General features: G+C 40.5%; 1 protein-coding gene across 3 annotated transcripts in view; it reads right to left on the bottom strand.

The window, feature by feature from the left end:
• Positions 1-25,117, bottom strand: part of LOC133559511 (alpha-1,6-mannosylglycoprotein 6-beta-N-acetylglucosaminyltransferase B-like) — a 373,716-nt gene that overhangs the window by 275,151 nt on the left and 73,448 nt on the right. The gene's annotated exons all lie outside the window — the stretch shown is intronic.

Raw genomic sequence — 25,117 nt, 5'->3', positions numbered from 1 at the left:
GCCACACCCCTCTGACTTTAAGGTACTATTTAACTCACTTAAACATTTGCAACACAATAGGCGGATAAATGTGTCTAAAAACATCTAAATCGCTCTCACTGCCCTCGCCTTTTTTTTATTTTTTTTTCTAGACCTTCACCCTAAATTTCCTCATCCACGAATCTTTCATCCTCGCTCAAATTAATGGGGAAATTGTCGCTTTCTCGGTCCGAATAGCTCTAGCTGCTGCTGGTTAGGATTGTAAACAATGTGAGGATGTGAGGAGCCCTACAACCCGTGACGTCACGTGTACATCGTCTGCTACTTCCGGTAAAGGCAAGGCTTTTTTATTAGCGACCAAAAGTTGCGAACTTTATCGTCGATGTTCTCTACTAAATCCTTTCAGCAAAAGTATGGCAATATCGCGAAATGATCAAGTATGACACATTTAATGGACCTGCTATCCCCGTTTGAATAAGAAAATTTCATTTCAGTAGGCCTTTAAGATGTAATCTGCTAAGAAATAAAAATCATTCGTGGATCACAAAATTTCAGAGAGGCAACTAAAGTATAATGAGCTTTGTCCATCTGACTTTTTGGTAGGGTGACGACCTTGATTACTGGCTTGGCAAGGTGGCATGTGTCCGCATGTGGCTGGTCAGACTTAAGCGGGCACAAAATGCTCTGCCATAGACGGAACACGTGTGGGTTGGCTCGGTTATAGGGACACTGTCCATCCCCTGTTTCCAGAGGGCACGTTTCCTCTGACAGTCCTGGATGTGGGCTTGGTCAGCAGCCTTTTTATCCAACAGCTGTTGAACTCCACCAAGCTGACCTGTTTTCAACAAGTGTCTCCCATGTATCCGTGCGGATATTGATAAGCTTCAGGGAGTATTTTTTGACTGTCCTTAAAGCGCTTCGTCTGTCCTCCAACTCGTTACTTCCCTTGTGTCAACTCTCCCTAAAAGAGTTGCTTGGCATAAGTCACCATTCCGGCGAGTTTGTGAACGCTGGAGCATGGTGTGCATCAATAGGTTACCCAAAGTAAGTACTTCAGTGTCTGGTATTCTGTCCTGCCATCTAATGCAAAGAATCTTGTGGTGAAGTTTCTTTGCATGCCTTGAGTAGACTGTCCAAGTCTTACATGCATAAAGGAGGATGTCTATGAATGTCCTCATCCATCAGGGGTGGCCATTACGTCGATCGCGAGCTACCGGTCGATCGCGGAGGGTGTGTTAGTCGATCGCCAGCCAGGCATTTAAAAAAATAGACCTAAAAATTAGCGATCGTCAATTTTCACCAAGACGTCACTTTCGTCACTTGATTGACATTCACAACACCTGAGGGTCTTCTGAGATGACACTGGCTGCTGCTGGCTCATTATTAAGAAAAAGTGATTGACAGGAGGGCGAGAAACACTTTTTATTTCTACACATTCGCGCCGTACCTGCTGTCAAAACTCTAAAGACCGACTGCACAGCTCCTATCTTCACAATAAAAGCGCTGCTTCCTCTTTCATGCGCTAACAAAATAAAAGTCTCAGAAAGCTGCCGTGCACAAGCTAACAAGCTACGGAGCTAATGGATTTCTTGTAAAGTGTACAAAAACGAGTATGGAAGCTGGACAAATAAGATGCCCAAAACCAACCACTTTCATGTGGTATTGGACAGAAAGGAGGACTTTTGTTCTCCTCCATTTGAAAATGCTGACGTTATCCGCACTTCTGTCGGATTCCAATCAATGCAAGTCATCCGAATCAGGTAATGGTCCAACTTATATTTTTGTCTTCATGAAAGAAAGGACTCTGCGTTAAACATTATTGTATTATCATTAAAAACCTTTAATCGGTTAACAAAAACGTATGTTTCATAAATAAAAACATATAAATGATAAATGGGGGGGGGGGGGGTCCAGCGGCGGTGGCGATGACCAAGAAGAACGCGGAGTTGGAATATAATTACAACACTTTATGTATATATTTATATACATATTTATATAATATTTACATATTTATATAATATGTAACTACAAGCTCCATTCACAGACAGAGTCCCATTGCTTTTATGAGCGGTCGAGCGAGTCAAAAGCCGGAGAAGAAGAAAAAAAAAAAAAAAGTTTTTTGTTTTTATTTGTGCGGCGGTAATTATTTCGCGGCGGGCCGCCACAAATAAATGAATGTGTGGGAAACCCTGTATATAAAATGAGGTAGATCCCCTCGACTTGGTCAATTGAAAAGTATCTCGCCTGCAGAAGAAGTAGGGCACCCCTGATCTAGGTCAGTGTCATCTCGGGGCATTCAATCGATCGCAACTGGACTGTTTGGTTTGTCTTAGAAGACGTGTCGCCTTTTATCAGAGTAGGCTTTATCAGTTCATACACATTTACTTAGATTAATCAGATCTAGTCTTAGACTCAGATTAGTCAGATCTATTCTAGCAGCTGGTGCCAATACCTCAGTAGGCGCGATCAGTTCATGTTCTTAGACTTATTCTACTCTAAGACTTAGTCCAGTCTAAGTCTTAGACTTAGTGAGACCGAAGTTGTCACAGGCCTTTGAAAACTTGTTTTAAGTCGCATGTTTGAGTTAGAGCTGGCATTCAGGACACAGTCATCAGCAAAGAGAAGGTCTCTGATCACAGCATTCTTGACTTTTGTAATGGCATTTAGACGTCTTAGGTTGAAAACATTGCCATCTGTCCTGTACCTTATATTCACACCTGGGCCATCATTGGTGAAAAAATCTGTCAGCATTGCAGAAAACATCATACTGAACAGGGACGGGGCCAGAACACAGCCTTGTCTGACTCTGTTGATAACATGGAATTAGCGAGTAATGCTGATGAAAGTTTATGGGCATCCAAACTTGGCCATGATCTTCCACAAACCCTTGATGATATTCCACAAACTCTCACAGCTTAGTGTCAAAGGCCTTTGTAAAGTCTACAAACATGACATAGAGATCTTGATGTTGTTCTTGGCACTTTTCTTGGAGTTGACAGGCAGAAAACACCATATGAAGAGTACTTCAGCCAGAATGGAAACCACAATGGCTTTAGGGAAGAATTTCATTCAGGTGATCCTTTGCCATTTGTCGTGTTGGAAAAGAGTGTTGGTGATCAATAGTTAATGTGACATGCAAGTTCTAAGCAAAAAAAGACTATTGCTGTTGCACTTTCTTGTTCCCTTTCTACCGAAAAAAACATCACAAGTTTGATGGTCCTTTCCAACCCTGGCGTCAAAGTCCTTGGGTACGCTTGATATTGTCGAGTCCGGGTCCTGGTAGAATTTGTCCTTGACATCCTCTGCATTGGTCATTGTCAGAGCATATGAACTTATAAGGAATGCCTGCTGATCCTTTCCGGTGGAAAGCTGCATTGTCATGAGCCTGTCATTGATGCCCTTTGGAAGGCTACACATGTTGTGTATCAACTTGGTCTTTATAGCAAAACTAACACCAGATTCAAGTTTCTCAGCAGCGCTTCTGCCACTCCAGAAAAAGGTTCTACCGCCACGGTGCTCTGTAAGCTGGCCTTTCTCTGCTAGACGTGTCTCCGATAGGGCAGCAATGTCAATGTTATACCGGCTGAATTTGAGTACAACTAGTGCAGTACGTCTGCCAGGTCAGTTTGCCTTGGGGTTGTCTTGGAGTGTTCTAACATTCCATGTTCCTATGATGAGCGGTGTCAACTTATTTATTTTGTTGATTTTTCAACCGCATGAAAGGGATCCCTTCCAACTGCGGTAAACTGGCACGGGTCAAGTTTATGCAGGCAATAGAGGTGCGCGGTTTGCGGTCACAACCGCGGAGTTTATCCGCGGGTCGGGCGGGTGACATGACGAAAAAATAGATTTTGACTTGATTCGGGCGGGTGGCGGTTGAACCAATTCGGAAATACATATTGTAATAATCCCAGGAATGTAGGCTCATACAACTTCTTCGTTTGTCTTGTCTTTATTGCACAAGATGTAACACAACCACACAACAGCTCTCATGTCTCTTAATGCTTTTCCCTGGACAACTCGAACTCTCACTTCCTGTCGATAACGTCACTTCCCTATCTCTCCAGGAAGTCCCGTCCCCCAGCCAAAGTCATTGGCTAACACCCCGTAGCCAGCCACTACATTATACATAGTTAAATGTTATGTTGAAGAGGTTCATTTAGCCTACTGACGTGTATTTATAAATGGTTGATTTATATAGGCTAGTAGGTAAAGTGTTGTACCTGACAACTCTTGATGGTACAATCCATATATCACGTCACACACAACGTCACGCTAACATCACGTGACACCTCTGATGAAGGCTGCAGAAGCAAGGTAGCCCAAACTTGTCAGGTACAACACTTTACCTTACTAGCCTATAGAAATCAACCATTTATAAATAGTTAAATGTTGTTACTCACATACGAAAAACGAGCAGCACTCTTTGAAACATTATGTTGGCATACTTTTATTTTGAAGTGTCTCGTTTGGTCTGTAGACGGATGTAAGGAAGCTACTTCCGGGTATGGTCAACGAGGTATTTGTCATTTGTTGGTATTTTACTTGGTAAAATGTTTGATCCACATGCTGTGCATGTTATTATTTTTACGTTTGTAACGTGCTTTATTTATTACAGTTTTCACGGTGAATTTGAAGGGAAAGTAAGCCTTCAAATAAATCAGTTCAAGAAAGCCATTGTTTCTGTGCTATTTGGAGGGAGTTACACTTTCTAACCTCACTAATGCCTTGCGTCGTCTATATTAGATTTATAACAACGGGCGGTCGGCGGGCGGTTGTGGCTTTGAGGAAATGTTGGTTCGGGTGGGTGGCGGGTGGATGACGACTTTAGTGATGCGGTTGCGGATGATATAATTGCCTATCCGCGCATCTCTAGCAGGCAATGTTTTACCTAGCCCAGGGGTGTCCAAACTTTTTCCACTGAGGGCCGCAGACTGAAAAATCAAAGTATGCGGGGGCCATTTTGATATTTTTCTTTTTTAAAAGCAATACAATAGTTGTTGTGGTTTTTTTTACCTTTATGGCTTTCCTCAAGTTTGGTCCCCGGTCTCCGGAAGGGTCTCAGTGATAAAAATGTTAGAAATAAGTCATAAATTATCATTTTTTTCATTTAACGCTTGAATCTCGAGATCAACTTCAGGTCTGTCTGTCGTTATAACAGTTTTGTTTTTTATGTTTATGGCCTTTATGTCAAAACCCTTATTTATATGGCAAACACACAAACAATACAACATTTTCCCCCAAAATATTTCAAAGTGGAATATTTGACGTGAAGTAATTGGAACCCTGAATAGGTCAATAATTCATAACAATAAAAAAAGAATAAGTGTTGAAAATAAGCCAAATGTATATTTATATTTTTTTACTTTTAACGCTTAAGTCTGTAGATCTCTTAAATATAAGATTTTATAATTTTTTTCATACTTTTTTGTTTGTTTGCTGCCCTTTTTGTGAAAGAAAACTTTTTTTCGCACACAATATGCAATATCATCCCCCCAAAATATTTGAAAGTGAAATTGTTCCAGTGAAGTAATTGGAGCCTTCAGCAGGTCAATAACAGTCCGCATGGCAGCTTTGTGTTATTAGTGTCAACATTGCAACTTTTTCTTGTTACATGTCACTGTTAACTTTTTTATTCCACTTTTTTATTTTTAAAATTTTTCTTATAGTATTTTTTAGAATGGGCCAGGGGCCATTTACAAATTAGCTGGGAGCCACAAATGGCCCTCGAGCCGCACTTTGGACACGCCTGGCCTAGCCCCTTCCTTGGACTATGGAGGTGAGCAGTGCATTCCTGAAAAGAGCTGCTGAGTTACTGCAGAGTTGTGGTTAGTTTGATGATTAGAAACACTTTTTATGCAATTTCCATATATAAATGTCAAATTTAAATGTATTTGTCATTCAAACATTTACTAAGATAAAAACAAAAAAACCCATATAGAAAATAAACCCAGTTTAAATCGTTGCTGTAAAGTTTTCAAAGGATGGAAATGCTTTAAATAAGGTCACAAAAAAGAAAAACAGCAAAATTGTAAATAGGCCAATAACAACATCACTCACAACTGCCATCTATTTGATTTGGGGCGCTGATCATGTAAAATCACCACGACGACAGATATTTTACTTCCTCAGAATATCAAATCAAAAAACTACACATCCATGTATTGTCGTGTATTAAATACCGTAGTTTTCGGACTATAAGTCGCAGTTTTTTTTCATAGTTTGGCCGGGGGTACGACTTATACTCAGGAGCGACTTATGTGTGAAATTATTAACACATTACCATAAAATATCCATCCATTTCCTACCGCTTATTCCCTTTTGGGGTCGCGGGGGGCGCTGGCGCCTATCTCAGCTACAATCGGGCGTAAGGCGGGGTACACCCTGGACAAGTCGCCACCTCATCGCAGGGCTAACACAGATAGACAGACAACATTCACACTCACATTCACACACTAGGGACAATTTAGTGTTGCCAATCAGCCTATCCCCAGGTGCATGTCTTTGGAGGTGGGAGGAAGCCGGAGTACCCGGAGGGAACATGCAAACTCCACACAGAAAGATCCCGAGCCTGGATTTGAACCCAGGACTGCAGGAACTTCGTATTGTGAGGCAGACGCACTAACCCCTCTTCCACCGTGAAGCCCACCATAAAATATCAAATAATATTATGTAGCACATTCCCGTAAGACTAGACGTATACAAGATTTCATCGGATTTAGCAATTAGGTGTGACAGATTGTTTGGTAAACATATAGCATGTTCTATATGTTATAGTTATTTGAATGACTCTTACCATAATATGTTACGTTAACATACCAGGCACCTTCTCAGTTGGTTATTTATGCGTCATATAACGTACACTTATTCAGCCTGTTGTTCACTATTCTTTATTTATTTTAAATTGCCTTTCAAATGTCTATTCTTGGTGTTGGCTTTTATCAAATACATTTCCCCCAAAAATGCGACTTCTACTCCAGTGTGACTTATATGTTTTTTTCCTTCTTCATTATGTATTTTCGGCAGGTGCAACTTATACTCCGGAGCGACTTATACTCCGGAAAAATACGGTAACTTTTTTCGCGTGGCAGCAACAAAGTGCGATCATGAGGCGTAAAGCCTACTGTAGCTTTAATCTGCTCCTTCCACTGCATGATAAATGTATCACGATGCAGACCCAAAGCAAAACAACTTTTTCTAAACTACAATACACCTCGTTATAATAAGCACATACGTGTTTAGTTCATTAAAGACGAATACACAATTAAAAAACACACTTTTCTAACTGACTGCTTGACATTACCACACACCAACAAATAAGTAACATGTGGCTAATATCAAAGCTATAGTTGTTGGGTGCACTGGAGGGTGGCACATGCTAGTGTATGTTTTGTTTGTGCGCCAGATGGCAAACAATTGAAGGGGAATGGGGTGGTTGGACGAGGGATGCCGAGGGGTTGATAGTAATTTTAACTGACTGTGCGGTGAGTGCAGTGTGCATTTGGGTTTTGACCACACACGCGTCTCCATTTAGATTGGCATCCTGATGTTTCCCCCTGTTTATATGCTGGGGAGTTTTCCTCCCTTGTCCTCCGCAATCACTTCTGACATTGTCATAGGCTTGGAGCTGTCAGAACATGAGCACGTCATGACAGTGTGATTGAACTAAAAGCAAAAAAGCATCAGTAAAGTTAACTTTGGGGATTCTACATCACTACCGGCAGTCATTTTACCTTAAACTAAACAGCTTTAAAATCAGTTTGAGCAGGCATTGGCTTGTAACATCTCGTGAATACATCTGTCTTGTCACTTTTGCCGTCTAATGTTGATGGACACAGCCAGGATTTCATTTTGAACAAACATTACTGCAAAATAGTCATAAGTTTATATTATTGATTCTTATCAATCAATCAATCAATCAATCAATCAATCAATCAATCAATCAATCAATCAATCAATCGCAGTGTCTCAAAGGGCTGCACAAGCCACAACGTCATCCTCGGCTCAGGCCCCACATCAGGGCAAGAAACAAACCCTACCCAATGGGTGTCTCACACCTGGGTGATGTCTGGTCTGGGTTTCGTCTGGTTTCATGTTGTTTTGTCATTTCCTGTTGTATTTTGAAATGCCGACTCTCCCTCTCGCTTCAGATCACTTGCCCTTCCTCCTGTATCACTGGTCTGACGTCTTTCCTGATTGCCTGATTGTGCCCACCTGTGTCACCCTCCCTCATGTGTATAAATGTCTCGTCCTCCTTCTGTCCTGGTGTTTTGTATCTTCTTGTGCGTACCTCTAGCGTTCTTTTGCCACAGTTTTGTCTACAACCAGTGCCACGTTTTGTACTTTTTGATCCACTGGAGGTTATTTGTTTGTAAACCTTTGTCAGGTAAGATTAGCTTCTTAGCATTGCCTCCGTTGGAGTGCTTTTTGTTGTACTTTGCATCTTGTGTTCTTAGCATCTTTTTTCCCTCCGCAGCCGGAGCGTTTTGAGTTATTGATATTTTTGTTAGTTTAGAGGTCTGGTTAGTTCTGTTTTTGATAGCCTGTTTTGTTTCTCCCGTTTTGGACCCCTTCTCTTGTTGGAATAAATATCTGTTTCGGAAATCCTATATCTGTGTCCAGAGTCCTATTCGGGTTGCGACCGGTGCAATGGACATTGAGTGGATCGAGTTAAAGGCCTACTGAAATCCACTACTACCGACCACGCAGTCTGATAGTTTATATATCAATGATGAAATATTAACATTGCAACACATGCCAATACGGCCGGTTTAATTTACTAAATTGCAATTTTAAATTTCCCGCGGAGTTTATTGTTGAAAACGTAGCGGAATGATGAAGCATGTGCGTGACGTCACGGACTGTCAGGAAATATTAGCGCATCACTATTTGCGGATAAAAGTCGTCTCTTTTCATTGCGCAATTAAACAGTATTCTGGACATCCGTGTTGCTGAATCTTTTGCAATTTGTACAATTAATAATGGAGAAGTCAAAGTAGAAAGGTGGAGTTGGGAAGCTTTAGCCTTTAGCCACACAAACACACGGTGATTCCTTGTTTAAAATTCATGGAGGTGAAGCTTTACTATGGATAAGAGCGGTCAAGCGAACATGGTTCCCGACCACTTGTCAACTGGCAGGTTTCGGTGAGAAAATTGTGTTAAAAAGTCGCCTCTTACCGGAGATCTGTGGAGTTTGCGCCGTCCATGTATCTGCCGTGACTTCCCTCAGACACTGGCCTCAAGACACCCGTGGACACACCCCTCCGACTATCAGGTACTATTTAACTCATTAAAACACTAGCAACACAATAGAAAGAAAAGGGATTTTCCAGAATTATCCTAGTAAATGTGTCTAAAAACATCTCATTCCGTCCCAATGCAATCACCTTTTTTTTCTTTTTTTTTTTTAGTCCTTCGCTATCAATATCATCATCCACAAATCTTTCATCCTCGCTCAAATTAATGGGGGAATTGACGTTTTCTCGGTCCGAATAGCTGCTGGAGGCTCCCATTATAAACAATGTGAGGATGTGAGGAGCCCTCACCCTTGTGACGTCATCGTCTGCTACTTCCGGTAAAGGCAAGGCTTTTTTATCAGCACCAAAAGTTGCGAACTTTATCGTGGATGTTCTCTACTAAATCCTTTCAGCAAAAATATGGCAATATCGCGAAATGATCAAGTACGACACATAGAATGGACCTGCTATCCCCATTTAAATAAGAAAATCTCATTTCAGTAGGCCTTTAATAGTGCGCGAGTCCAGTTCATAGCGTGGCTAGCAGGAGATCATCTTGAGTGGAGACAAGTAAGCAGCACAGAGATGTCCCCAACTGATGCACAGATGAGCATCAGTTGGCATTTAGCATGTAAATGTATATTTTGTCAACTATTCCACTCAATTGCTGCTGTGTCTAAATTTGTAGAAGACCACAGCAGCTAAGTAAGTCAATATTTTTAAAGTGTAGAGAGAGCTCAGTAGCTGTCTTCTCGACTATGCCACAAACCAGGAACGGACTTGGCCATTGCGAGTAGCAAGAGTTTTCCTGGTGATCTGATCAATAATAGAATAGAATAGAATAGAATGAACTTTATTGTCATTATATTTGCATATAACGAGATTAAAGAATCCAACTTAAGGTGCGGTAGTGGGAACACATATGGAGTGAAATAAATGACATAAGAGGTAAAAAGGAAAAACTAACAATTGAAATAAACAGACTACTATCCAATGAAAATAATAAGCATTTCTGTACAATATACAAAACACTATAGAAGTACAAAATACAAATACTGTACAATATACAGAGCAAGACAGGAGTACCGAAGTAATAAATAACAATCAGTGATGGACGTATTGCACTCGAAGGGTTGTATTGCACAGTAGGGTATTAGGGCATTATATTGTATAGGGGTGAATTATTATTATTATAAGTTAGAGTTCAACATGGTGAGAGCTTTGGGAAAGAAGCTGTCTCTGAGCCTGTTTGTTCTAGCTCTGATGCACCTGTAGCGCCTGCCTGATGGTAGCAAGTCGAACAGGTGGAAGCCAGGGTGTGTGCTGTCCTTGGTAATGTTTTTTGCTCTGTTGAGGCAACGGGAGTTGTGTAAGTCCTTCAGGGAGGGCAGGGGACAGCCGATGATTTTTTGTGCCGAGTTTATGACCCTCTGAATCGTCTGTTTGTCTGCTTCAGTGCAGCTGGCGTACCACACTTTATGCAGTACGTCAGCAGGCTCTCGACAGCCGAGCGATAGAAGGTCACCATCAGCTGCCTCTCCAGTCTGTTTAATAGGCTGACGGACAGCTGTTTTTATGTTTTTATTTACTGCTGCCACTTGCCTTGGTAAATACGGAGATTCGACCGAGCCAGCCCAGGGACATGTCACGAGAGGTGACAATAGATTGCAACTAGGGCTGGGCAATACGGCCTTTTTTTAAATATTTCGATATTTTTAGGCCGTATCGCGATACAAGATATATATATCTCAATATTTTGCCTTAGCCTTGAATGAACACTTGATACATATAATCACAGCAGTTTGATGATTCTATGTGTCTACATTAAAACATTCTTGTTCATACTGCATTAATATATACTCACTTTAAACTTTCACGCAGAGAGGGAAACCACAACTAAGTCAATTGACCAAAAGTGTATTTATTAAACAATTATTAGCAGGTGACTTTTCAAATGATGCTACATAGTAGCAGTAATGCTACTTTTGGTAGCAACGCTTGCGCCCCATACTTGACAAATTAAAGTTGGCTATTCGAAATCTTCCCGCTTGAAGCCGAACCACCGCCAGACGATGGAGCCCCTGCAGTTTTTCTTGGGAATTAATTCTTCCTTCATCTGTTACCAGATTCGCACCTTCTTTCTCTCGTAGCTCTCAGCTACCATCACAGCTAACGTTACCCATGCTGCTACCTCTCTGCTGGGCGAGGGCGTATACGTATGTGACGTATGATGTGACAGTGTGAGACGTGTGTAAGAAGGTGCGCTTACACTCTGTGAGAATTAGACACAAGAAGGAGTGGGAAGAGCCTGTAGTGTAATGCCCGCAGCTAAAAGCAACTGCGTGAGAACGTATACTTGAATATCACGATATAGTCATTTTCTATATCGCACAGAGACAAACCCGCGATATATCGACTATATCGATATATCGCCCATCCCTAATTGGAACAGTCAGTTGCTTATCGATCAAGACTACCTGACCCAATGGCCCTGCTGTTAATGAGACACAACAGAGACTCAGGAGTCCCACGGATGCATATTCCAGCCTCCCTGAGTCAAGTATATTGTTGAGTATAGCGGTGTTATTGAGCACTTGTGTGTTTCTAAGTATTATTGTATTGAGCAAGTCTGGTCCAAAATGTCCAGGACGCACGAGAGCTTGAAGTCTGGTGGCTGCACTTAGTCCATCAGTCCAATGTTGAGACTTTTTAACTGACAATGAGACTTTATGACTGAGAACAACCTGCAATGTCCCAACTTGGAATACATGTGAAACATAGAGACCGTGAGTACTTTAGTATCGTACAGATTCTAATGGCCAACTAAAAGTTGATGTGAGAAATACATGCATAAGCATCTATGAATGAATAATGTTAGTCAGTGAGTTGGTTTGGTGGCACAGTTAATGCCACACTATGTGTTCACGGTATCCGAACCAAAAGTGCTTTGCTGCCTATGTGAGCTCTGGTGCTATTTCAGGAAATGCTCTGAGGGGGAAGTGAAATGTCTCTGAGGGCACATGTCGGGGAGACAAACAAAGAAAGAGAGAGAGAGAGACATTTCCCCAATATGAGTTAGTGCTGCTTGCTTTGCATCTTTCACACTTCAACAGACCTCTTTGAATTCAGCTGCTTGCTGCTGCATTAAGATTTGGATTTTCATTATCTTTATCTTTTCATCATTATTTCTCTCAGTTTTTTTTCCCATTTATCTCTCTGAGTCTATAGTTTGAGGGCTGCAAAGTCTGCATTGCTTGTTAAAGGTACAACATGAATCATCACTGCGGATGATTAACATCCAAAGCTGCATTCTCAATACGCGTGCATCAGCCTCCATGAATGATCAAAAGATGTATGAAATAATTTCATTTTGACATCAGATCAAGTTTTCAATTTAAAAACATATTTTTGCAAACCTTGCCCATAGTGTACTTGCAAACAAAAATACACAAGGTTGTTGCCCAAGCAGTCACTGTAGCATTCTGTAGTATTAGATTTTGTATTTTACCCTGTAAATGTGTATCAGTGTCTATCCGCTGAGAGGAAGGACAAGCCAGAAGTATGAGGTTATCTGCATCCAGGAAAATAACCAGCTTATTGCAAAGATGATGAGCTGGTGACATGTACGACGATGATGAGAAGGTCATTTCGACGGCAGATTACCACGGACAAGTCACCTTCCCACATCACATAAGCATAATGCTGTATTAATGTGCTGCGAAGAAAATTCTCATTCAAGGCTAATGACACTTAGGTCAGAACAATGGCTCTTATAACTCGGAAAATGGGTCAGCTCTCTCATTAATATGTATTGGACTTAAGGCTTGGCTAAAGAAGTGCAAAGCTGTAAGGGACAATTAAAAATCTGGTTGGTGCTGATGTGCGCTCTAAAATAGGCGTGTGAATATTGTCATTCACCCAGGTCATTGTTCTCAGGGCATTGAATCGATCCCAATTGGACTGTTCAGATTGTCTAAGAAAAGATTTCTAAGACAATCTGAACAGTCATATTGTACGGTAATCGATTTAATGCCCTGAGAAGCGCTAAAACTTAAGTTTCTCAAACAGGGATCCCGGGGACCTTGAGAGTCACAACCCATATTAATTCCTTTATGACATATTGTTAAGTGTATTACTAATAATTAGGAACCACTTGACCAATAAAACACTGCAAGTAAATATCTCACTTTGCTTGAAACGCATCAAGTGTGATAAGGCTGTCTTCGACTAAGGATTTGTACAGCGGCGCCAAATCTGATACGTTTGTCGATAATCGCTTGCCACGTGCATACTGGTCAGAGCTATACGTCCGTGTCGACGCGGCACACGGTGTGTTAAATATACAGAGTCCCACAAAGCTGAGCGGCTCTCCAGAAACTTGAGGTTTCCTGGTTCCAATCCAGCTTTTGCTATCGGAGTCACTGCCGTTGTGTCTTTGGGCACTTCAGTCACCTTGCTCCCAGTGCCACCCACACATAGTAGCGTACCGCCACCATTTGAGGATTCATAATGGATTTCTCAAAGTAAAGCACTTTGATTCACTAGAGAAAAAGCTCTACATAAATTAAATGTACGTCACTTCACTCATGTGTCTTTAAGAAACCATAGCTTAATTAAACACCAGGGTTTGCCTTACATGTAATTAATCACGGCGCATCTTAAAATGAGAGATGTTTATATTACTTAAATTTGTTTTCATGTATTGTATAAATGGATATTATAGTGTGTGTGTGTGTGTGTGTGTGTGTGTGTGTGTGTGTGTGTGTGTGTGTGTGATACCAGCAACACGTGACAAAGAAGTTGGGAAAGGTGGCAATAAATACTGATAAAGTTGAGGAATGCTCATCAAACCCTTATTTGGAACATCCCACATGTGTGCAGGCTAATTGGGAACAGGTGGGTGCCATGATTGGGTATAAAAACAGCTTCCCAAAAAATGCTTAGTCTTTCACAAGAAAGGATGGGGTGAGGTACACCCCTTTGTCCACAAATGCGTGAGCAAATAGTCAAACAGTTTAAGAACAATGTTTCTCAAAGTGCAATTGCAAGAAATTTAGGGATTTCAACATCTACGGTCCATAATATCATCAAAAGGTTCAGAAAATCCAGAGAAATCACTCCACATAAGCGGCATGGCCGGAAACCAACATTAAATGACCTTGACCTCAGATCCCTCAGATGGCACTGTATCAAAAACCGACATCAACCTCTAAAGGGTATTACCACACGGGTTCAGGAACACTTCAGAAAACCACTGTCACTGAATACAGTTTGTCGCTACATCAGTAAGTGCAAGGTAAAGCTCTACTATGCAAAGCGAAAGCTATTAATCAACAACATCCAGAAACGCCGCCGGCTTCTCTGGGCCCAAAATCATCTAAGATGGACTGATGCAAAGTGGAAAAGTGCTCTGTGATCTGACGAGTCCACATTTCAAATTGTTTTTGGAAATATTCGACATAGTGTCATCCGGACCAAAGGGGAAGCGAACCATCCAGACTGTTATAAACGCAAAGTTCAAAAGCCAGCATCTGTGATGGTATGGGGGTGCATTAGTGCCCAAGGCATGGGTAACTTACACATCTGTGAAGGCACCATTAATGCTGAAAGATACATACAGCTTTTGGAACAACATATGCTGCCATCTAAGCGCCGTCTTTTTCATGGACGCCCCTGCTTATTTCAGCAAGACAATGCCAAGCCACATTCAGCACGTGTTACAACAGTGTGGCTTCGTAAAAAAAGAGTGCGGGTACTTTCTTGGCCCGCCTGCAGTCTAGACCTGTCTCTAATCGAAAATGTGTGGCGCATCATGAAGAGTAAAATACAACAAGGGAGCCCTGGACTGTTGAACAAATGAAGTTCTACATAAAATAAGAATGGGAAAGAAATCCACTTTCAAAGCTTCAACAATTAGTTTCCTCAGTTACCAAACGTTTGAGTGTTGTTAAAAGAAAAGGTGATGTAACACAGTGGTGAACATGCCCTTTCCCAACTACTTTGGCACGTGTCGCACCCATGAAATTCAAAGTTAATTATAATTTGCAAAAAGAAAAATAAAGTTTATGAGTTTGAACATCTAATATCTTGTCTTTGTAATGCATTCAACTGAATATGGGTTGAAAAGGATTTGCAAATCATTGTATTCTGTTTAAAATTACATCTAACACAATTTCGCAACTCATTTGGAAACGACGTTTGTATATACAGTCGTGGAATTAACACATTTTTTTGCCTAATATTGTTGTGATGCCCCGCTGGATGCATTAAACAAAGTAACAAGGTTTTCCAAAATAAGAGAACAAATTCAACTCAAGTTATGGAAAAAAGTGCCAAACATGGCACTGCCATATTTGTTATTGAAGTCACAAAGTGCATTATTTTATTAAACATGCCTCAAAACAGCATCTTGGAATTTGGGACATGCTCTCCCTGAGATAATCCTGATACCCACTACAACTTTGGGAAATACTATACTTTGACTTTCACAAAGTTATTTATTTATTTATTTTTTAAATATGCCTCAAAACAACAGCTACAAAAACAATTAATGTACACAGCTTGAGTCCAGAGTATACTAGATTAATAAAGTAAACAATAACATAGTCCTCCTTTAGTGCAAGACTGCCTGGCATACAGTATAAAAGGAAATTATGAACTGGGCTCAATCTGCCCTGCTGTAACATATTTGTATGAGTAACAAAAATGTGCTGCAAGCTAGTGGTGAGTGCTTGAAGTGCCCTACCAGTCAGTCAGAGCTTCTGAAACGCTGTGTTGAGACAGGGCACATCGGTTCACTGCAAGCTACAAAGTGTGCGCCATGCAGGGGAGACTAGCCACAACAAACTGTACCATAGGTTTTGCCATATTGCATGGGCTTTCGCCTCGGGGTGGTTTTTGTTGTGTTTTTGTTTTTTCTCGGCGGAATCTTTAAGCGACAACTGTTTGGTACTACTTTTTTCGGTGTTTGCTTTTCATCCTTCTTCCGCTTGTGTTCATCGTGTATCTCCTTATGATTCTTGAAGAGGTGGGAGATCAACTTGCTCGTATTAAAGGAAGACGTCATGGTTCCTCCTCGCAAAACCAACTTTTTGCATTTATGCAAATTGCCAGTTTTTTTATCCGTCAGAGTCACTTCAAAATAATCCCAAACCATAGACATGTGTCGTTCGTCAGTCACTGAGCGAGCTTGTTTGTTAGCAATGGCTACAGCACCGGCAACAACACACTCTTGTTGTTGTTATGCTCCGCTCGCGGCGGTTTGATGAGATCATCGAACATCGCCAGTAAACTTCAAATTCTGCAGTCATCAACTCCTGTGTTGTGTGGGAGAGGGTAGAGGGGAGGGGCTGCTGACTGGGAGACACATCTGCTCTGTACTTCCTCCTACGTACGTGTTTTACCGGATACGTACCGCTCCGTACAGCGGCATTTAAAAAAAAAAGATTTTACTTGTTGAAACCGATACCGATAACTTCCGATATTACATTTTAAAGCATCTATCGGCCGATATTATCGAACATCTCTAGGGAATATTAATTACTAATGACACAGATTTGTTTTTAAAATGCCCATCCATCCATTTTCTACCACGTATTCCCCTCGTGTTTACCGGGGGCGCTGGAGCCTCTCTCAGCTGCAATCGGGCGAAAGGCGGGCGGGATACACCCTGGACAAGTCGCAACCTCATCGCAGGGCTTTTTAAAATGTACGTACAGAATGTTTTTTCGCATTTTAAAGAAAATATTTGCATGATCACTGATTATGCAAATCTTGTAATGACCCCCACCGCCACAATTATATCAGCAATCTGGGGGGAAACTTGAATCGGTTACAGTGTTCCTTTAATGAAAGTAATATTCACAGGAGGCAGTAAGCAATAACAATATTGTTATCATGTTAAAGTTGAACCAATTAATTTTTTTAAAAGAAAGTGAACTCATTTCTTATTTCTGTCTCGTCACCTTTCACTGTCTCTAAACTTTAAAGGCCTGCTGAAATGAGATTTTCTTATTTAAACGGGGATAGCAAGTCCATTCTATGTGTCATACTTGATCATTTCGCGATATTGCCATGTTTTTGCTGAAAGGACTTAGTAGAGAACATCGACGATAAAGTTCGCAACTTTTGGTCGCTAATAAAAAAGCCTTGCCTTTACCGGAAGTCGCAGACGATGACGTCACAAGGGTGAGGGTTCCTCACGTCCTCACATTGTTTATAATGAGAGCCTCCAACAAAGAGAGAAAAAGACAATTTCCCGATTAATTTGAGCGAGGATGAAAGATTTGTGGCTGAGGATATTGATAGCGAAGGACTAGAAAAAATAAAAATAAATTAAAAAAAATAAAAAAGGCGATTGCATTGTGAGCGATTTTGATGTTTTTAGACACATTTACAAGGATAATTCTGGGAAATCCCTTATCTTTCTGTTGTGTTGCTAGTGTTTTAGTGAGTTAAATAGTACCTGATAGTCGGAGGGGTGTGTCCACGGGTGTGTTGACGCCAGTCTCTGAGGGAAGTCACGGCAGCTGCATGGACGGCGCAAGCTCAGCTGATCCCCGGTAAGAGGCGACTTTTTAACCACCATTTTCTCACCGAAACCTGCGACTTTTTACCACCATTTTCTCACCGAAACCTGCGACTTTTTACCACCATTTTCTCACCGAAACCTGCGACTTTTTACCACCATATTCTCACCGAAACCTGCCGGTTGACAAGTGGTCGGGATCCATGTTCGCTTGAGCACTCTCAACCATAGTAAAGCTTCACCTCCGGGAATTTTAAACACTGTGTGTTAGAAGGGCTAAATGCTAAAGCTTTCCACCTCCATCTTTCTACTTTGGCTTCTCCATTATTAATTGAACAAATTGCTAAAGATTCAGCAACACAGTAGTCCAGAATACTGTGTAATTATGCGATGAAAAGAGACGACTTTTAGCCGCAAATGGTGCTGCGCTAATATGTCCCCTCCAACTCGAGACGTCACGCGCACGCGGTATCATTCCGCTACGTTTTCAACAAGAAACTCCGAGGGAAATTTAAAATTGTAATTTAGTAAACCAAACCGGCCGTATTGGCATGTGTTGCAATGTTAATATTTCACCATTGATATATAAACCATCAGACTGCGTGGTCGGTAGTAGTGGGTTTCAGTAGGCCTTTAAGATTTGTTGAAAATAAGAATTTGTTTAAGTTTCCTTCAACAAAACAAGTCTGTAGTAATTAAACTGAAATCATAACTTTTTTGGCGTCAAGTGTTTTTTTCCCCCATTCATTTATTTTCTAAAATCGTCGAGAAAATTATTGGCCGGTACTTAGGATCTTTTCACTCTTTTAAGGGGTCTGTGGTCCCAATAAGTATGAGAATCCCCCCTTTGAAATGTTGCAGTATTGTCAAATAAAGCTGACAAATACAGGGTTGTAATGTAATACATTTAAAATACCAACCATTATCAGTAAATGTCTACAAACAAAGGGCAAGATTTGTGGCGGTGTCTGACAGGCATACAATGTAATCCATCATTGTTGTTGTCGTCGCAGTGTTAACTGGCTTGCAGGCTGCTGATGCGCACTTGTAGCGCAACTCTGCAGCAGACATGGGCAGCTCAAAACAAAGATGCTTTTAATCTGTGTTCATTTGACAAACATCAGCTTGGTTGTTTAATCCGAAATTAGAGTGTGTGATGTGTCTTGTGGTTTACTCAATGGTTACTTGGTTATCTGCCAAATACATCTGTCCAGTAGTCATCACTATGTTCTTACGCCATCATTATCCATCACTCTCAGCTCTTCTGATGTGTGGCCGTGGCTGATTATTGTTCAATGTACTGAATAGAAGAATACCAGAGCCATTTTTGGCAGTCAGTTAGTAGCCTTCTAAAATACATTCTGCTTCAAAGCTACAACAAAAAAACAAATGTGGACAATTAAATTTCAACTACTAAGCCAGGGTATATTGACTGAAGACTTTTTGAAGCTATTTGGACAATTATTTGACAAGAATAGCAGAAAACACTGCTGGTTTAGAGGAGTTGTTCTCAACCTTTTTTAAGTGATGTACCCCCTGTAAACATTGTTTTTTAATTCAAGTACCCCCTAATCAGAGCAAAGCATTTTTGGTTGGAAAAAAGAGATAAAGAAGTAAAATACAGCACTATGTCATCAGTTTCTGATTTATTAAATTGTATAACAGTGCAAAAATATTGCTCATTTGTAGTGGTCTTTCTTGAACTATTTGGAAAAAAAGATATAAAAATACTTAAAAACTTGTTGAAAAATAAAACAAGTGATTCAATTATAAATAAAGATTTCTACACATAGAAGTAATCATCAACCTTAATCTTTGGGGCTTGTAATAGAGATCCATCTGGATTCATGAACTAAATTCTAAACATTTCTTCACAAAAAAAGAAATCTTTAACATCAATAACATCAAAAAATCTAGCTGTCAACACTAAATCTTTCATTGTTGTATTTTTTTCCCACACTTTATGAACTTACATTCATATTTTGTTGAAGTATTATTCAATAAATATATTTATAAAGGATTTTTGAATTGTTGCTATTTTGAGAATATTTTTTTTTTAAATCTCACTTACCCCTTGGCATACCTTCAAGTACCCCCAAGGGTACGCGTACCCCCATTTGAGAACCACTGGTTTAGAGCACTTATAGATTACAAGGACAATATCACTTATTAATACTACACATCTTATTTAGTATAAGCCTTTTAGGTTGAGTGGGGAAGGGAGATGGAAATATACAGTCAATATTTTAGTAATTAAGTAATCCAGTGGTTCTCAAACCTTTTTCACTAAGTACCGCCTCAGAAAAAACTTGGCTCTCCAAGTACCGCCATAATGAACAACATTGTAATACAGTAGCGTGGTAGGCCTAAGTCTTCAGGAAAAATAAGGCAGAGGTTTTATATAATATGTGTAATATTTTTGGCCACTGTAACATTACAGGCAGTTTAAATATAAAAGCTGTGTTTGATACTAAAATAAAAATCCTGTGCTTAAAGGCCTACTGAAATGAGATTTTCTTATTCAAACGGGGATTGCAGGTCCATTCTATGTGTCATATTTGATCATTTCGCGATATTGCCATATTTTTGCTGAAAGGATTTAGTAGAGAACATCGACGATAAAGTTTTAAACTTTTGGTCGCAATAAAAAAGCCTTGCCTTTACCGGAAGTAGCAGACGATGTGCGCGTGCGTGACGTCACGAGTTGTAGAGCTTCTCACATTGTTTACAATCATAGCCACCAGCAGCTAGAGCTATTCAGACCGAGAAAGCGACAATTTCCCCAATAATTTGAGCGAGGATGAAAGATTCGTGGATGAGGAAAGATAGAGAGAAGCACAAAAAAAAAAGAAAAAAAAAAAAAGAAAAGGCGACGGCTCCAGGCGGCGGCAGTGGGACCGTTTCGGATGTAATTAGACACATTTACTTGGATAATTCTGGAAGATCCCTTATCTGCTTACTGTTTTAATAGTGTTTTAGTGAGATTGTAAAGTCAGATGGCTGCGGTGAACGCCACTGTGTCTGAGAGAAGCCGAGAAGCCAAGTTTGCAACTTCCTTTTTGAGCTGCAGGAGGAGGTCCCATAATCAAGTGATGTCTCCGGTAAGAGCAGACTTAATATCACAAGTTTCCCATCCAAAAACTTGCTGGTTGACGTAGAGAAACATGTTCACTTGACCGCTCTGTGTTAAAGCTTCACAACAAACAAAGAAACACTGGCTGTATCTCGGTGCTAAAGGTAGTTGCAATACACCGCTTTCCACCAACAGCATTATTGTTTATAGTCTCCATTATTAATTGAACAAATTGCAAAAGATTCAGCAACACAGATGTCCAAATTACTGTGTAATTATGCAATGAAAAGAGACTACTTTTAGCCGTGTGTGGTGCTGGGCTGATATGTCCGCTACAGCCCGAGAGACGTCACAAACACGCGTCATCATTCCGCGACGTTTTCAACAAGAAACTCCGAGGGAAATTTAAAATTGTAATTTAGTAAACTAAACCGGCCGTATTGGCATGTGTTGCAATGTTAATATTTCATCATTGATATATAAACTATCAGACTGCGTGGTCGTTAGTAGTGGGTTTCAGTAGGCCTTTAATTGCTTATTTTGTTCATTTGTTTGAGTTATAGGATAACCTTATGGGTATTTCAAGGGAAACAAAATATTTTTGTTCTGCTTTCCATAACCTCCATTACTTTTTTCTTAAAGATACACATCACCATTGACATTGCACTTTTAATGTGTGTAATAACAAGTACAAACCTCCACTGTTCACCACCACACAGATCACAACACCCACAAACCACCGCTCTCAAGTGTGCCTCGAAACTATGTCCGCATATTTCAAGTTCCGTGCACTGTATGCAATAATTTATAAGAATGCAATAAATAAATGCGATCAAAAGTTTGCTTACAACGGAACCTATGGGAGCTGATCAATTCTGCCCAATAAAAAACATCCAAACACCTCAATTGAGGTTTTACATACATGATGTAAGTATATATGTAATGTAGTAACGGGCATATGTATAATAACATTTAGTATTTAAGTATTTTTATCATTTTAAGCATACGCAGCGCATTACGTTTGCTTTTTTTCCCCCACTGATTATTACTCAGTGCAGACTTCATGAGAGCCAAGAAACATAATAAAACATCACTTACTGTTTAATGTCTGCAGTCATTAGGATGCCGACTGACAGACTCTTGTTTTATTCGTTGAGATGAAGAATGACTCGTAATTTTCTCTAAGAAAACCAAGCGTCTTTTCATGTCGTTCCCGCCAATTCCCGTCACAATTGGCTGTGAAAGTGAAACAACTTGTCGGAATACGTCCTCATCCTTCTATCAAGGTGCATAATTTATGAATTAACTTTCACGAGCGAGCAAACAATGCATCAGTCGATCATGTCAACATAGACACACACGGAAGTGATCACGTCGCCGCTATAAATAGTTTGTCTGCCTTAGCGTTTTTGATAACAATATCACGAATACTTGATTAATATTCAAGTCACGAAATGTAAATGGGGCATTATGAACGCTTTTCAGATGGTTATTTATTGGGTTTTAGTTTATGGGCGGAATAGAGGACCTCCCATCGGGTCCGTTGTAAGCAGACTTTTATTTACGTTTGATTACGAGACATAATCTTTCTTTAAATCCATCCACTATGTCTTTCATAAGATGGTGAACAATAAGCAAAATCCCCCCCAAAAAGTACAGTTCCCCATTTAAAGTGTGACTTTAAAGGCCGACTGAAATGAGATTTTCTTATTTTAAACGGGAATAGCAGGTCCATTCTATGTGTCATACTTGATCATTTCGCGAAATTGCCATATTTTTGCTGAAAGGATTTAGTAGAGAACATCCATGATAAAGTTCGCAACTTTCGGTGCTAAGACAAAAGCCTTGCCTCTACCGGAAGTCGCAGACGATGACGTCACATGTTTGATGGCTCCTCACATATTCACATTGTTTTTAATGGGAGCCTCCAACAAAAAGAGCTATTCGGACCGAGAAAACGACAATTTCCTCATTAATTTGAGCGAGGATGAAAGATTCGTGTTTGAGGATATTGATAGCGACGAACTAGAAAAAACAAACAAAACAAAAAAACAATTACATTGGGACAGATTCCGATGTTTTTAGAGACATTTACTAGGTTGATTCTGGGAAATCCCTTATCTTTCTATTATTTTGCTAGTGTTTTAGTGAGTTTAACAGTACCTGATAGTCGGAGGTTGTCACGCCTGTAAATCTGGTTTTATATTTGATCATGTTATGTTTTGTTTTCTGGACTCTTGTTCCATTTTGCACTTCCTGGTTTGCTTTTGCTACCATGTCAACGCATTAGTTCCCACCTTGTCACGCCCCTGCCCTCAGTCCCGCACCTGTTCCTGATTATCACAGCCAATATTTAAGTCATTTTCTTTCTGTTCATCAGTCTGGGAACTTCGCTTTCATTGCCTTTCATACTTCATGCCATGCTTTTCGATTCATCCACGCCAAGTAAGTTTTGTTTGTATTTATGGCTTTGATAGTATATTTTGTTTGTTTGTAGATAGTATTGCCATTGTGCTGTTTTTGTTCTAAGTTTTAGTATAGATTATTATCCGCCATCGAGCGCGCTTTTTGTTTTGTCTTTTTTTTGTATTTTGAGTATAAATAAAAACAAAGATGTACCTAAATTCACGCCTGGCTCGTCCTGTAATCCCTCTGCGTCGAAGGAGCACAAACAATCCATGTCCAGGTCTGACAGAGGTGTGTGTCCACGGGTGTCTTGACGCGCAGTGTCTCAGGGGAGACGACGACAGCTATGGACGGGGAAAGCTCAGCTTTTCTCCGGTAAGAAGCGACTTTTTAACCACAATTTTCTCACCGAAACCTGCTGGTTGACATTCCGTCGTGTTTTATGTTCACTTGACCGCGCTCTGATCCATAGTAAATTTTCACCTCCAGGAATTTTAAACAAGGAATCACCGTGTGTTTGTGTGGCTAAAGGCTAAAGCTTCCCAACTCCATCTTGCTATTTTGACTTCTCCAATATTAATTGAACAAATTGCAAAAGATTCAGCAACACAGTTCTCCAAAATACTGTGTAATTATGACGTTAAAGTGGACGACATTTAGCTGTGTGTGTGTGCAGCGCTCATACTTCCTAAAAACCCGTGACGTCTTGCGTACACGTCATCATTACACGATGTTTTCAAAACGAAACTCCCTGGAAATTTAAAATTGCAATTTAGTAAACTAATGTGTTGCAATGTTAATATTTCATCATTGATATATAAACTATCAGACTGCATGGTGGGTAGTAGTGGGTTTCAGTAGGCCTTTAAAGTTTTGTTAGTTACATACAAAATACTAAACGGTCTTATCTTGTGGGTTGTATAGTGTCCAAGGGCACCAGAGTGTTTTTTTCTCTTCGGGCTTCAGTACTCTGGAATGCCGCATTGGCAATAGTTAGAATTGCTGCTTTAGTAGAAGTATTGAAGTCCTGTCTTAAAACTAATTAATATTAAGCCCTTTTTAGACCAGCTGATCTTCTGCTTCTCTGGTCTCTCCCCCCTGTCTCGCCGGGACAGGATAGCAGGTGGCCACGGAGAATTTATGGAGAGGTTCCAGTCTAGATGACGTGCTAGCTGATCCGAGTTTTGACCGCGGGTGGTTTACTTTTTCAATGCACAGCTGTGGGCTGACTTGACTGAGTCCAGAAGAACATCCCCCCGCCCCATTATTGGCTTCCTGATGAATAGAACTCTCACATTATCTATCAATTTAACAATTCAATAATCAGACCCACTCAATATCCATTGCAGCCCATTACGCTCGAAAAGAGATGTCAAAGTCAAGGCCCGCAAATTAATTATCTATGGATGACATTTGGTTGGTATTAGAACCAGCCTGCAGGCCACAGTTGCCTGCTGCTGTTTTGCACTTTTTTGTAACGTTTCAAAAACAAATGATAAACGTCATAAACGTTACTTAATTTATAAAAAAAATTAATACAAAAGAAAACCAATTTGTATGCATATGTAAATTTATAGGCTTCACGGTGGAAGAGGGGTTAGTGCGTCTGTCTCACAATACGAAGGTCCTTAGTAGTCAGGGTTCAATCCCGGGCTCGGGATCTTTCTGTGCGGAGTTTGCATGTCCTCCCCGTGAATGTGTGGGTTCCCTCTGGGTACTCCGGCTTCCTCCCACTTCCAAAGACATGCACCTGGGGATAGGTTGATTGGCAACACTGTATTGGCCCTAGTGTGTGAATGTGAGTGTGAATTTTGTCTGTCTATCTGTGTTGGCCCTCCGATAAGGTGGCGACTTGTCCAGGGTGTAACCCGCCTTCCGCCCGATTGTAGCTGAGAT

The sequence above is a fragment of the Nerophis ophidion genome, linkage group LG01 (assembly GCF_033978795.1).
Source record: "Nerophis ophidion isolate RoL-2023_Sa linkage group LG01, RoL_Noph_v1.0, whole genome shotgun sequence".
Taxonomy (NCBI): Eukaryota; Metazoa; Chordata; class Actinopteri; order Syngnathiformes; family Syngnathidae; genus Nerophis; species Nerophis ophidion.
The sequence above is the reverse complement of the archived record's forward strand: the minus strand, read 5'-3'. Positions and strand labels throughout refer to the sequence as shown.